Source organism: Pistacia vera, unplaced genomic scaffold (genome assembly GCF_008641045.1).
Source record: "Pistacia vera cultivar Batoury unplaced genomic scaffold, PisVer_v2 Contig626, whole genome shotgun sequence".
NCBI classification, from domain to species: Eukaryota; Viridiplantae; Streptophyta; class Magnoliopsida; order Sapindales; family Anacardiaceae; genus Pistacia; species Pistacia vera.
Genome location: NW_022196475.1, coordinates 372,836 through 388,747, shown reverse-complemented (window position 1 = coordinate 388,747; position 15,912 = coordinate 372,836). Strand labels below are relative to the sequence as shown.

Below are 15,912 nucleotides of genomic sequence, written 5' to 3'. Positions count from 1 at the left end.
CTTGATCTAGATGAATACACCACTTGTTTGATGCAGTCACACACACCATACATAGAGCACGAATCAGATTAATGATCCGTTAGTCCAAGAACTTATCCTCAGCCAGTTTCAGTACTATCTCACATTCTATTAGAAACTATCTCATGCTGAATTTGAAGCCCAAAGACTCAACTTAGGCAAAGTTTGAGTTCTGTCATTAAGCCGAGCTAAATAACCCAAATACTCCAGATCTCAGCTCATCTTGCACACCCTAATGAATTTACACAGGCAGGTAGTAAAATCTAACATCCTAAAATCAGTGAATCCAGTTAAAGTAATTAAGGTCCAGTTGTATTCAAAGTGAACTCAACAAAGTTTCTGTCCCCTAAATCAAACGCCTATTCCTTCCTCTTTCTCTCTTATGCGAGTATGTCATACAGAAGACAAAAGAGAAAAGAAAAAGAAAAAGTAGTAGACTAATGCTCTGGTCACTACACAAATCACTAAAAATACTCAATGTTCAAAGAGACAACCCTGCAGCATCATAAAAGTCACATTCCTTCATGCCAAAACATTAGACAATAAAAAAAATATCAACCCGCAGGATGCAACATCTTAGGCACAAATAGGCAAACAGGAAATTAAAGGAACCCCCAAGTCAAGGGAACAATATGCATTACCATCACAATTTCACAAACAAGAACATAAAAAAATTCAAATCTGAACAAACCTAACTTATGTATCCCATTGTTATTAGGAAGTTTTAATTCTTCAACTCTCGTATTAATCTAAACTCACCGGACTCAGAGCACTTGAGCTATATCTTCAGCTCCACTGAAGGTAAACTCGCCGCCCTCCTCCAATTAAGCACCTTAACGACGCCGTCCTCGGCCAAAAAGCGCGTACCTTACTTGACCTAATCCCCAACCCAACGGGTTTATCACTCAAATTCAACTCACAACCAATTGCTTTTGTGAACTCGCACATTCCCATCAGACAACAAGAGCACCTGATCTTTAATTCCAAGATTTTCCTTCCACACCCTCATGACAAACGCATCGTTTACAGAAATGCAGGCGATGGTGTCCACGCCTTTGGCCTTAGCTCAGCGGACTTTTCGACAATCCCGGGAGGTGTTTTGAGAGCAGGTTGGTGTGAAGGCGCCGGGGACGGCGACAAAGGATGGCCTTTTTGCCGGCGGTGAGGGGAGATGGTGGTGGTCTGAGTTCCCGGCGGCGGGTCTAGTAAGACAGAGTGGCGTCCGGAGTTTTCCCGAGAGAAATGGCGCGAAGATGGTGGGTTTTTGGTGGAGAAAGAGAGAGTGAGAGGCTTAGAAAAGCGGCAGGGGAGGGAATGTTTGAGTGGGTGACGAGGAAAGAGACGGCTTTAGGAGGGGAAGAAGGAGTTTGGTTGAGGTGTGTGGTGGCGACAGCGGCGGAGGCAGAATCGGGAGAAGGTGAGAGAGGAGGCCATTCGGGTTTGGGGCGAGGAAACAATGAGGGTTGTGCTTTGCTTCAGTTGGAAGGTAGTGTGTGTGGGGAAATGAAGTTCGATTATTGTTGAGTTTGGCTTTATAGTCTATGTACGAGATTTTTGGAGTGTTCTGGTAAGATTATGATCATGATTGATATGGTGTTTAAATCTATGCCATACGATTTTCACTTGGGCGTGAGGAGCTCATCTTTACATTTCTTTTGGTAATCATTTGATAAGGTTTAAGCATTTGTGTATCCGTTCGATATTGCTGGTGGTTTAAACACCTAGGAAAATTTTCTAACACTTATTTTCTCATTTTTTTTTTTTAAATATCATGTATGCCCTGCCCCTTTTATCCGGGGATATTTTAAAAGGAGTGATGCTATTGACCCCCGTTTTACCTAATTATATCCTGATTTATATTTTTTTTCCCTTAAATTACAATTTTTCTTCTATAAAAATTACCAAGTAAGACATAAAAATAGTTAGATAAGATTGACTCACAATCCATCTTACAAACTTTCTCTTACAATTTTGACGTAACCTTGCAATTGGTCAGCTTGCAAATGAGCAAAGCGGACCATATGAGTAAATGGGACCCATTTACGAGCTAATAATTGCAAGTTGCCACATCGGGGTTATGAAAGAAAGTTTGTGAATTTGGTTGTAGTGTATTACAGCCAAGTATTTTATGCACAACCTATCTACAATAAATCTTTCCCTTAATTTAAAATTTTATTTTATTTTCTACATCCTAAATCTGAAAAAATGTGATGAAACAATTTAATATATTATATGTGTTGTTACGAAAATTTGTAACAACTTGTGATTTCAATGACTTTAAAGGAATGAGTAGATCTTGATTAATGAAAACTCAATCAGTAATAAATTTATTCGAAAATAACAAAAATAAAAGATTTTAAAGTTATTGGCCAGTTCAAATCAAGCCTACATACACTTTATGTTATTCAGTATTTTGTTGCTTACAAATACTGTCCTTCTATCCAAGTTTTCAAACGGGACACTAGAGTTACTACCGAAGATAAAATGAAGATAATGAAGATGAAACCAAGTTGTCGCCCACGTAAAAATGAAAAATTTAAGAGATGAAATGAAAAATATATAATGAAGCAGTGAAGATGGGTGAGGTCCATGATTAGTTGGGAAAACCGTAAAAAAAATCGCATTTTAGGAAAGAACCTAGGGTTTGAGTTGACCCCAATTTTTCCCCAAAATCGTTGGACCGGCGGGTTGCTACACATGACCCCATTCCAACACACACATACTGGGTGAATTTAGCCCCTGCATTTTGCCAACCCAACCCTGCTCAATGGCCGGTTATTGGTCAAATCGTCTCAACCGCGAGTCAGGCCGGGTTTTAAAAACCTTGGGGTAAATCTAATTTTAACCTAAAGCATATAACTTGATTTGACCCCACTGCCCTTCTCAGTTTCACACATATAATAGGTGGGTTTTCAATGCTACGTACTTCAAATATTGAATGGAAATGGCTTCTTTGCCCTTCTCGCCATTTATTCAAAAGGTGAAAAACAACGAAGGGGGTTTGTTGATAGTTTTTGGAAGTTGATAGGGTCAGGGTTACTTTCTTAAGTATCAAGGGGCGCAGATCCTTAGGTATCAAGGGGTCTAAATGGTGATGGTGGGCAAAAAAATAGGTACACCGAACCGACGGGTACCTGGGTCGATTCTGGTTCCTACCTAAACGGATTGCCACAAGGTCAATTTCGTTTCCGAAAACCTAGAACCGACACTATGCGGTCTGGTTCTGGTTCCACCACCTTAGGAATGGTAACCGGACCCTGGAACCTGGACTAAATGAAATATTAAAATAAATATAGGACTATGGTAAAATTTTACGATTCAATTAAGTTTTTCCTTATTTCTTCCAGAATTTTCTGTTGTTTTGCTTGTTTTATTCACAACTGAATTTAATTGATGTCTTACCTGTTTATTAAAATTAATTTACCAATTTTTAGTAAAAACAACTTTATTTTTCTATTCACTTTTTCTTCTCATCACCTATACTGACACAACAACACAAAAACCAATTTTTTAAATAAAAATAACTCTATTTTTTCTTCCATTTCTTCTCTTGATTTGAACCAACACACACACCACACACACACACACAAAAGGAGAAAACATGAATCCAAATCCAACAATTTGCCATTTAACATTAATATTACAGAACCCCAAATCTTGATTTTTCTACAAAAAATCACCAAAGCATAAAAAAAATAAAAAAATAAAAATAATTGGCTAGACTTTCAAATTCTTCCTGCTATTTTTTAAAATTCGGCACAAATCCTCTTTTAAAAATGCAAAAAGGAGAAGAGAAGAAGAAGATAAGAGAGAAAAGACATCTACAATAAGGTGTTCTTCGTTTTCTCTTGCTAGGGTTTTGTGGGGGAAAGAGAATAAGAAAAGAGGAGAAACTTGACTTGTTTTGTTCGAAGTGAAGGGAATAGAGATATAGGCGTAACTTTTAGGCTACCTTGACTAGGTTTTGTGTGGGAGAAGAGAAGAAAAGCGAGAGAACTTGGCTTAGTTTTGTTGTAGCGCTTAGGGTTTTAGCTTATAAAAAACGGTTTTTCAAAGTGTTGGTACTGATTTATATCCCATGGTCAAATTTGTTGTGAGATGGGGTGTATTTGTACTTTTAAGGGTTTATTTGTTATTTTTTTTAAACAATATGGACCATCTGTAATTTTATTGGGTACCTAGAACCGAAACCAAACCTGTAAATAGGTTTCTGTTCCAGCTAATTCAGAAACACTGGTCGATTCCGATTCCTTAAAAAAGGGCAAGTAGCCGACCCGCCCACCCCTACTAAATGGTATTAACTTTTTTTTATCTTTACTTCTAAATTAATAGATTTTAAAGATTTAAGATTATTGTATTGTTTATTCAAATAGTCTACATGAAATATAAATTCTAATTTGTTAAGCTGATTTATATTTAATTAATTATTTAACTATGTTTTTAATTTTTAGTAAAACCATCCTAGTCTTATTTTTTTTTTCTCAAATTTGACATGGGCTTAGCCCGAGTCAAACGGGTTTCACCCGGCCACCAAGGACAAGAGTTGGTCTAACGATCTAGAGAAGGTAAATCACAACACCACCTAGGTGGAGCAAAACTTTCGGTGGACCCGGAACCGCAAGGTACCAGATGCTCCTATTCTAGTTTCTACCAGGAGTAGACACTATGTGATAGTTCCGGTTCTCAAATGTAGAACTGGTACTATACGGTTTCTATTCTGGTTCCACCACTCAAGTAATCGAACCGACCCAAGAATCATAATCAAAACTGAGAATATGATATGTGATTTGAACCGGTTTAAGAACTGAGTGGCAGCCCGTAATTTCAGCAAGTAGTTGGGGCTGGTACGAAATTACAAAGTCTGGTTTCTTCTACTTCTCCCGTTCTTGTCTTCTTCCTCGTCGTTGAGGTTGTAGAGGAAAAAATTCTCTCAACTCTTAATCTTTGCTGGGCCCCACTGCCGACCATTTCTGGAAACCGACAGTCGCACTCTTCGTTCCTATTCGCTGTTCCAATCCCCATTTCTAGTTCCCATTTGGCCGTTGCAGTTTTTCTGTCTGTTCTGTTTTGTTCAGCTTCTTCTTCGCGTCTGCCTCGCATGTCATGCGACTGTGCTTGTGCAGGAGAAGCTATCTCTGATTCTTTGGGTCAATCGCATCTGTCCTGCCTATTGTGCGATCGATCGCCCCTGCATTTGTGCGATCGATCAGCCTGCATTTGTGCGATCCGTGCCTGCATTTCTGTGATCGATCACGCCTCCATCATCATCGCGCGACTGGCTCGCATCTCCTTGCACCAGTCTACACCATTGCCACCACCTTGCCATCACCCCTAAACCCACCGCGCACGCCATCACCTGCCCCGCGACTGTCTCTCCAAATAGCTGCGCCATCGCACATGATCTCTCATCCAAACGTCTCATCTCCACCTTACTACTATCGAGCACCATCTCACCTTCACTGCCACCTCGAGCGACTTGTGGTTGACTGTTGTGAGTTTGATATGATTTTGGTTGATTTTTTAGTGGAGTTGTTTGGTGTGTTTGTGTGGAACAGTACAAGATACTAGAACGGATAGGTTCCGTTTATATTTAAAACTGCATAGTACCGCTCCGGTTCTGGTTCCTAGATCTCGGACCGATGCTATACGGTTCCGGTTCCTAAGATTTGAGCCGATACTCAAACCAGTGCCACCCGTACCACCACTAGTGTGATAAACATGTCCCTAATATCAAAGTCTAAGACCGTAAATTAAGAGGAACTTGTCATTCACAACCAGTAACCACCTTGCTGGCCCTTTCTTACCCTTTTTATTTGCAGGCCAACCGTATTTGCTTAAAGGGTTGTGATTTTTGCTCCCAAATATTTTTATCTCTAAACCCCAGCACTAATTTAAACAATATAAATGTAATTGCATCTTTATCTATAATTATCTTTTATTTAGAACACTTTGAAAAGAAACTATCCTACACACTTAAAGGCTTTGTGAAAGTCTGAAAAATTCATCAGTAGACCGTCCTAAGAATATGGCTGAAGCAAACTTATTTAATTCCACGATACAACTTGCCAACTAGAAAAGTACGTATTTTCAAAGCTGAGGTATTTTTATCTTCAATCTCATACTGAGGATCAGAAACTCAAAAAATTGAAAGGTAATTACTTGCTTTTGTGCCATGAATTATACCTTGATTAACGTTCATGAAAAATTTGAAAGAATATTTATCATCTTTTTTCTTTGTAATAGTAGTTTTGGTATATAATAATCAATATCATATTCAAGGGTAATATATGAGAGTTTAAGTAAAGAGAAGATATTAAGAGATAGTATTTAGGGACTAAACGATATTATACATTGCCCAAGGTTACAAAGAATGAGGCGATGCAGGAGATCCTTTTGCTTAAGAAAATTACAATTCATTATAATTAGAATTTGTATTTGATCGATCCAAGGTAGCAGAATTTAATAAAAAATCTACAAACTATTAGGCCCTTAATTGGGCTGAGAAGCAAATCAAGGCTTCTCATTAGACCCGAGAGACCTTTCTGTTGAAGGCCAAGCCCCACTTCACCAAGTAAGAATTGCTAGCCCACTGTTATTGTCTAAGGCCCGACCAAAAAACCATATTATTTTTATTCCATACTCTTATTCCAATTTTAGAGGCAGTTACCGAGCTCATTGATAAGATTTCAGATTGGTGTCTGGTTCTATTTTAAATAAAAACTTCAGTAGATAGACAAGTCCTGCTAAAAGTTTTGATTTTGTGCTATTTGTATTGAATATCAAATTAAAAGAGGGTAAATAACAATGAAGTTATATTTTGGCTAGAGATTATGTGTACGTTTTATCCTGTACAGAATTGTATTCACATGGTTTTCAGTTTCAACTCCATGCATGTAGTTGAAAGGTAATTAGAAGTTCCAATTTTTTGTTGATGAAAGATCTAAATGCGTAATTGGGGCAATCTCTCACGCAGAGAAAAGAAATTTAACTCTGAAATTACCCATCCTGTCAATTTATTCCTCAAACAATTCCAGCAACAACAAAAACGGAAAGAAGAAAAAAAAAAAAAAAAAATCTACAATTCTTACAATCTCAAACAATTCATTCCAAAATGTTCCTCTATCTTCTTGGGTCTGAAACCATAGCTGTCTTCACTGATCCTATCTTCTTTGTATAATTGACAACACTTTTTATTAACTTCCTTGGTTTTCTCAGATATTCACAAGATAAACTAATTGATGACTCCAATTCTTATACTCACCTAAAAAGAATGACCTCTTTTCTTTTTATACAGAAACTGTCAAAAAGACGCCACTTATAATGTTCAGAGGAAGAGAATGACCCTGCTAAAGGCCAAGATGGCCGAAAGAATTACATTAACCGTTAACTCGGAAATCATACTAAGTGGGGGACAAAGTGCCGATATAACCGAAACCCGCGATGAAGAATGCAAGGCTTGCAAGAAAAGGTAAAGGAAAGAGGTTTTTGCCAAAGAATATCATAACAGCCACACAAGAATAAGAACGCTCCAACTCCAAGTTCTAACATGTGGATTCTGTCAACGTATAAACTGAAAGACAAGAGAAGTTAACATGAGTTTGTTACCCTGCAGTAATATGCGCTTATGGCAGTTCCAGGTTGCGAAATTTTACCTGTCTCCATCAGGATCGGGTTTCCTGGGTGTTTTGCTTCCTCTTTAAACTTGAGGGCATCTCCTAATTTCTCAGTAACAATCCCCTCATTTACTCTAACACCTTCCATCAGGCCAATAAAGGTACTTTTGTTCGGTCCGCGACATGACATTTTCAAAAAGGATCCAGAAACCATTAGTGGAGTGACCTGCAGCATGAAAATAGATCACGAAAAGCATGAGAGCTGAGGGCTTCTTAGAAGAGTGTTGTCTGCAATGAGGGTACATTCTGTTAATTTCTTCTTCAAAGCAAGATCAATTTACCATGAAGAATTGTTTGCAGTTGACACAAAAAATAAATCAAGAAGCTAGTTCCCAAATAAAAGTCTTAAACGAAACAAATTTCTCCTCTGATTTGCATACGCACCAGCAAATCAAATGTAAATGGAATTTAACTATTGAAAGATCATACATTACATGAAAAACGACTAAGTTGCATGAAAACCAGACCTTGGGGTTCCAACAGCATTGAGAATGGTTAACGGCAGGAATATAAACAGCACCCCCTTCGGAACCTCAACTTCAGGGACACAATAGTTGCTGGCATACACGCAGTAAAAGAAAAGTGACAATGTGTGCTACGACCTTCCTCACCACGAAGAGCTATAATCACATGAACCTTCTTCACAAAGATACTTTCTGTATGACATATGAATAAAGTCTAAGCTACTAATTTGATTTCATTTCGGTTCCTGAATTTGTCACTAAATTACAAGATCAGAAACCAATCATCATTTCCTCCACCAAATGAAGTTAAAAAACAACTTCAATTAACTTACATGTTTCTGATAATCTCCATCACCATTTTCCTAAAAGGTTTGCAGGACCCAAAACCATCGTGCGTTGATACCGATAAGCCTTGAAAGTACTTGGCATTCATTTTCACCTATAGTAAAGACACTAAACACTCAAATACTTTCAGAAACAAACTATACAGATTAAGTAAAGAGCAGAAACATAAGCTAGTTTGAAAACTGAAATAGTTCATATAAAAGACTTTATGTGAAGTACCTTTACATCACCAAGATATACAAACTTCCCCTTTGAGACTTGCTCGGACTGCCAAATCCTATCTTCAACAGTGGTCCTATCTTTCCCATCCTCCAGCCTCTAGAGCAGCATCCTCCACACACCGGCTGTCCCTGTATCATATCCAAACATTTCATTTGCCATTACCTACCATTTGTATAAAGAACAAAAATTCATGTTCCTATAGTTCTTTGACAATTGACATTAAAATCACATTACTGTGTTTTTGTTAGAATTCCACATTGGGATCTCACCCCCCACCAATGTGTACTTAAGCTTAAGGACTCTCTCACCTATCAGGCCGATCTTTTGGGTTGAACTCTCCTTGAGCTTGATTTCTACATTGGTGTTTTCGTTGAAGTTAGTTGGAAAGGCTACCTATAGGCTAGATAAGGTTGCAGTGTGCTCTCCTTGGGAGGGGGTGATTCATCGAAAACTAATAGATAATTGAGCCGTCCAAAGGGGGAAAGAGCTACTGGTGTCAATGTTTGATAGAGTGAAAGCCATCTGGACTGCGGCTTTTAAGGAGGGTGCAATGTTAGGATCCCACATCGGAATCTCACACCCATCAAGTGTGGTACTTAAGCCTAAGGGCTCTCCACCTATCAGACGTTCTTTCATGTTAGGTTCTCCCTTAGCTTGAGTTCTAAAAGTTTTCCTATACTTGTTCACCATTACTGTTGTTTTCCTATACTTCTTTCTTTTAGGGGTTGACCCAATCCGGTAGGGAACATCGCTCTTTCCCCACACACACATAGAAATTGCGTCTACCGCACCTATGTCAGGGCAAAGCTAAGGGTATCTCCGCGGGTGGGTACGGGACGTAGATATGCCACCTCACCAAAGGTAAGTGGCAGAGACTCAAACCCGAAATTTTGCTGGGATTAAATAAGCTCATTTCCACTTAAGCTCACCTTTGGGGCTTTCCGATACTTTTCAAACAGAGGCATCAAATAAACCAAATTAGTCCTGAATTGTAACATAAGGTTTTTATTAACCACTATTAGAATGACAAGAATGAACTGTTCATTCAACTGTAATTTAAGTTGCAGTAACTTACTGGTAAGGGTGGGGCGATAGCATACCGTTGAAGCCGAGAAGGCATAGGAGACCCCACTTCTTGCTCCACGTGAAATGGTAATCTAAAGACATTTCTTGCATCTCTTGTCATCAAGCACTCGTCAGCATTCACTGCAAAAAAGAAAGACAACGCCATTTCACTAGCTGGCACTGGCTATGATCTTTTGTAGTACAAACACCATCATAAATATGATATCAAAAACGAATCAAATCAAGTGTCGTTTTGAAATTAGAAATAAACGCAATACACACTACACAGTGTAGTGACAGTGATTTCAACACGAGGTCCACCATTATTTTGCACATGCCTCTGCCGGCTGCCATTTCAGAAGAAGACTATATTGCCCCTCAATGAAGGGATTGAGCGTAGAATAGCCCAAGGCCCCACCCCAGTGACCATGCTTATGCCACATGTACATAAAAAACAAGTAGCTTAATTATTGACTTTTTGTAAGACACGTTCAGTCTTTCAAATGTGTAAGGCAAACAGATTAACAAAAGACCTAACGACACTGAACATGACATTTCAGCTTTTTATATACGATTTCCCAGTTGGTTTGGTCTTGATCTGGGTCCCATGGAGTAGAACCCATGGAATATGCGAACGTGGCAAAGATGGGCAATCCAGCAAGGCATTAGACTCTTGAGATCCATGAGAGTGGACCACCACCTTGAAGGTGAATTCCCCCCGACAGGTTATTTTTTATAACTCTTCCTCAAAATCTATCTTAGATTCTAAATTAGAGAAGGTTCGCATTACCATAAGCCCACATAATAAAATTCGGTCGAAATTTTTATTTCTTATTCCCAAATTCAATTAAGTATAGGTTTAAATTCCCTTTATTTTAATTAAGTTTATTGTTATATATGGTATATATTGTTGTATATGATTTTATAGATGTCGGATTGTTTGTCTCATTTAAGAGTAAGATATAAAGAAAAAAAAAAATTATCATATATATTTTTTATAATCAAAGTTATCATTTCACTATCTAACACAAAACTGTAACATAATAGATTAAGATATATGACACAATTTTCAGATTTGAGTTCGTTCAATAAAAATTGTGAAATTATCACCCATGATCATTTTAGGAACCTGAACGGTGTTTATGATATCCTCCAAAAATAAAATAAATAAAAAATTATAGGTTAAGAAAGATTTTACGTACCAATTTCCAGCGAGCTTGAACCAGGGCTAATTCAGGGTTGTGAAGAAGAAAAGGAATGGTGCGCCAGAGAAAATCAGGCTCCGGTTGAACGCGTCGAAAATGGCTACATAATCGCAGTGTTTTACATGCTACGCTTCATCCCTTCCTTGTGACCCCCGCTTTGTACCCATTCTTGTTTCCTCTTATCTCATACTTTATATTTATCCCTTTACTCGCCCATCTTTGGCACTCTAGCTCCACAAGTCCTGCATTTTATGCAATTAAATAAAATCCCACTTCACAAATCAATTTGCTATTAAATTATACACATTATTTTATATTTGTATTACCTTGATTGTTGGGTCTGTGGAATCGTCAAGAACTTGAATGATGATCCGATCGGACGCCAAGAAGGCCACATGCAGCACCAATGGAGAGCTGATAAACCTGCATTATAATAAAATGTAAAATTAGATTTGTGTATAAAAGAGAGATTGATTTGAGTAATGAAAACGGAAGGATGAAAGAAAATGACCTCTTTCGTTTTACATTGGGATTTGAACCAGGACCATTGGATAACTGAGTTACCCAACTCGATATCGTCTTTCATTGGCTCCCATTTGTATCTCTTCTCAGTTTGCGGGCCAAACAGCTTCACCAACAATGACATACTCATATAAACCCTTTCATGAATAGCTAATCGACATGGTCAAACAATAGCCACGAGAAGTTTCAACAATGGAACTATCATGGCGCTCTGATCTGACTCCAAAACAATGTCAGTTGCATTGTTATGTCATTTCCAGCGCCTTGAAACGATTCAGGAATAAAAGATGTGTAGAAAACTGTCCATTTATGGTTTTTGAGAAATATTGTGTGCTGAAGAACGAGAGAAGCAAATGTGAAGGTAATCCCACAGATCTGCATGGATTTTAAAGGAGTTTCTGTGGAAAAGAGGTGGAATATCTCTTCTTGATCAGTGATTTTGCTTCGGAATCAAGCAAAACATGTGAAGCAGACTGGAATGTCAGTCACGGGAGACAAATAAAAACTAGAACAAACCCATTAACAGAAAACTACTACATTAACATCAACAAAAGCCTCAACTTGAAAGCCCAATGGGAACAATCTTTCTGAAAACTAAAAGCTTTTTTCTGCTTCCGTAAAACAGAACAGAACAATGTATGTGTACAAGTTTTGAAAACGAAGAGAAGAGTGAAAAAATAAAATAAAAAATACGAAGAGCAAGCAAGAATGAGAGGCAACAATCCCACTTATATAAACTCTCTCTGTATTTGATTTCTCTCTCTCTTTATTCTTCATTTGTTTATTTCTATTAACCCTCTCACCAACAAAATGAGGGTTTACATAAAATATATTAAAAATAAGTAAATTCAATTGACGCTTGAAAAGAATACAAAAAATTCCCATTTTGGAAATCTAATTAGTTTAATATTTCTTAATGCATATTTTTTATTTATTTGTAAGTGTAATGAACGACAGAGTCAGAGAAAAAACTACCATGCGGGGCTGCAGAAACCCCGCAGTTTTCTATTTCTTATGATTATATAAACAAAAAGAAAAATCTGAACCTTTCATTTTTTATCCCAGGATAAATTCGGAAATTACTTGTTATACATAAAATAAATAAATTCATCTACAGTATGAATAGTGAGTCATTTTCAGAAAAATTCTTATAGAGTTCTCCATATGTTTACAGCTCAGACACCTTTCTTTTTAAGTTACAAATTTCTCCCTATTTGATTATTTGTTTAAAAAAAAAACTAATCAAGGCAAAAGGGTTATGTCGTATTTAATGAAAGGTACAATGTGCTGGCGCGATTGAGAGGCCAATAATTATTTATTGCAGAGTAAAATTGTGTACTATTATTTTTATAATTATAATTAATAAGTCACCTATATTTACTAATCATCAACCATATAATAATACTTTGCCATTTAGTTTGGTGATCTTTGCATTTATATCATACTGGCAATAGTCTTTTCAATCTTGTTATGTATTAATTGTATGAAAAAAAAAAAAAAAAAAATCTTTGATGCTCCTCAATAACTCAATCAATCAATAAATACATGCTACATTTATTTATTTAAATTTTATTTATCTTTTTCTATTGAGTCATTTTTAAATGAAAATGGTTTAATGTGTTTTGGAAGAAAATAAAAATGCTTTCGGCTTTAAAATTCAAAGACCTTTCACGTGCAAATTTCCCCATTAATGAGAATATTAATTATCCAATAATAACATATCTCCAAATTTGGTTTCACCACCCTTCCTTAATTACTTTGTTAGTTTCTAGCTTCACATTAATGCTCTATATATTTTTTAGCAAAGCAAGTTATGACATTGTGGTAAAATTAAATACTGCAATATTTCTTATATTTAAATATACCCTATCACTTAATTAATAATCTGTAAATGTTATAAGAACAAAATTCATCAAATTATATGACCATAACGATAGTAATAATGCTTTTTACCATCAATTAAAGACTTCTTCCTGGCCTTTTATATGATATAAGTTATATTTTGCTCGTTAAATAATTTAATGCTAAAATTAAAATAATAAAATGTTATATTTATTTGCAAATGAATTAAGAATCCTTTATATAACAATGGATGTGAAAAGACTAATCAATTTAATTTTTACAATAATTTCAAAGGCGCAATTGTTGGTGGTTTTCAGCTGAAATTAAATAAGAGATCCATAGTTGAATTGAATTACATTTTTTAACCAGACAATATAAATTGTTCTACATATAATATTAATTGTATAGAATCAGCAACGTATATCCTATAAGTTTACATTTTCAAGACTGCATGTTTCAAAAATAAGACACTGTATACAATAAAACTATATATTAAAAAAAAGCCCATTACAAACGAGCCTAATTATTTATATATTTTTAACGTTTCTTATAACATTAAAATTTATTTAAAATTGGCATATGTGCTTATTGTTAATTTGTATTGTGTATCATGCGTTTGATAGAAATAATGGTAACTAACAAAATCAATACATACAAATGATACCAAATTTTTTATCTCAAATTATTGGTTCTGATTAATGATTTATAAATAATTCATTAATGAGTAATACTAACCTTACAAAGAGGCATACAAAAAGATAAATTCAGTCCTTAAAATTCATGATTATTTTTCTTTTCTCTCTCTCTCTCTCTTTTTTCCTTCTTTTAAGAGTTAGATTTGTCTCTTTGTATGCTTCTTTGTATGTCTCTTTGTAAGACTAGTATTATTCTTCATTAATATACCCACAAGATAGTTTAAAATTAATGACATAACTTTAGATTTAAATACATAATATTATTCAAAAACCTTTATGTACAAATGTTTTTTTTCCAGATCTGTACAATGTTTTCGTTTAATTTTTAAAATATGGATCTAGACTAATGATAATGATAATATTGTGGGGTGAACGGCAACTTCCCACCCAAGGTTTGGCCTAATGACAAGTGCCCACCCAAAAAGTTTCAGAATGACAGTATCCCACCCATCCATCCAATTTCTCCGTTATTTTTAACTGCATAAGGATAGAATAGTAATTTTAAAAAACAATTACAGGATAACCAGGTCATTTTATGACCTGTATATAAACATAAAAAACAAAATCTCTAACTTTTCTCCTTCTCTTTCCTTCTTTCTTCTCCCTCTATTTTCTTCTCTTCGTCTCTTTCCTCTCTCAATCGCACAAGGCCGCTTTCCCTATTTTTTCTCTCTTCCCCTTTCTCTTTTGTTTTCTTCCTTCTTTTTCTCTTTTCCCTTTCCTTTTCTTCTCTTCTTCTATTTCCTCTCTCTCTGGCGGTGGCTGTTGCTGGCCAAATATAGCCGACACCTGAGGCCCTTGCGTTGGCCAAAGGCGCGGCGTAAGAGCGACATGCCGGTTTGATCTGTTCAGCTGAGAAGCTTCATTTTCCAACCAAACTGAATTAAAGTGGAGTTGACTGAGAGAGGACTTGATTGTTTGATTCCTTTTTTGATACCATTTTTCTTGATTGATGATTGTTGTGTGTTGCGGTGATTGTGTTGAGAAGGAATTAAAGTTTGGTGATGTGTTTGGGTCGGGTTTTGCTCACGCGAAGAGGAGTATTAATGCTAGTCAATGAGGGCGTTATGAGTATTGTTGTTTGGGGGATTATTGTGAAGCACTTTGTGATTTGGCTTGCTTGTAGAATAGGCGCTGCACATTTGTTTTTGTGTTGCTTTATTTGCAAAGTTATTATGTACAAGTTTTTTCTTGTCCATGCAGTAGTGTATTTGAAGGTGCAACTGGTCTTTTGTAATTTGAGGAGGTAATGGGATAGCTGGACGAGTGTGTTGGTGGTAGCTCCAGTTTACGGCATTTGGCATCTTAATAGTGGTAGGGGAGCTTTTTCTTGTAATGGTGGTTATGGCTGGCCTTTTGATTTTTTTCATGTGTTGTGCCTTGCGGGTTTTGAGCTGCTATTTTTTCCAGCAAAGCCAACACATGTTTGTTACAGTTGATGCAATCGGGTTTTGCAATCATACTCGACTTTAATTTGGGATGTTCTTTTCCTCCTCTCGATGGGTTATGGTCGTTCCTGTCCAGCCAAGGCAGCAGCTAGTTTGCTCCATGGTTGTTGCATCCTAGCTTGTTCCTTGGTCATGTCCAAGGATATTGGTGCTTAAGGTTCTCTCCCTTTATCTGTAATTCTTTATTATTTTTATAATTAACTTTTACCCAAAAAAAGACATGTCGGAATCGCATCGGGTCGGCAGCAGGTGGTGGTTACGAAGGTTAAGGAACAGGAGGGGGCAGTGGCCGGCAGTGGTTTATCAAAATTTATAAAAGAAAATAAAAAATTTAAAAAAACTGAATTTACCATTCTATCCTTCAGAAGTTTAAATTAACGGAAAAAATGGATGGATGGGTGGGAAACTATCGT

General features: G+C 36.6%; 2 pseudogenes; both read right to left on the bottom strand.

Moving 5' to 3' along the window:
* Positions 1-782: 782 nt before the first annotated feature.
* LOC116111114 lies at positions 783-5,467 on the bottom strand (annotated as a pseudogene).
* A 1,951-nt stretch (positions 5,468-7,418) lies between these two features.
* LOC116111113 lies at positions 7,419-11,895 on the bottom strand (annotated as a pseudogene).
* Positions 11,896-15,912: the final 4,017 nt, after the last annotated feature.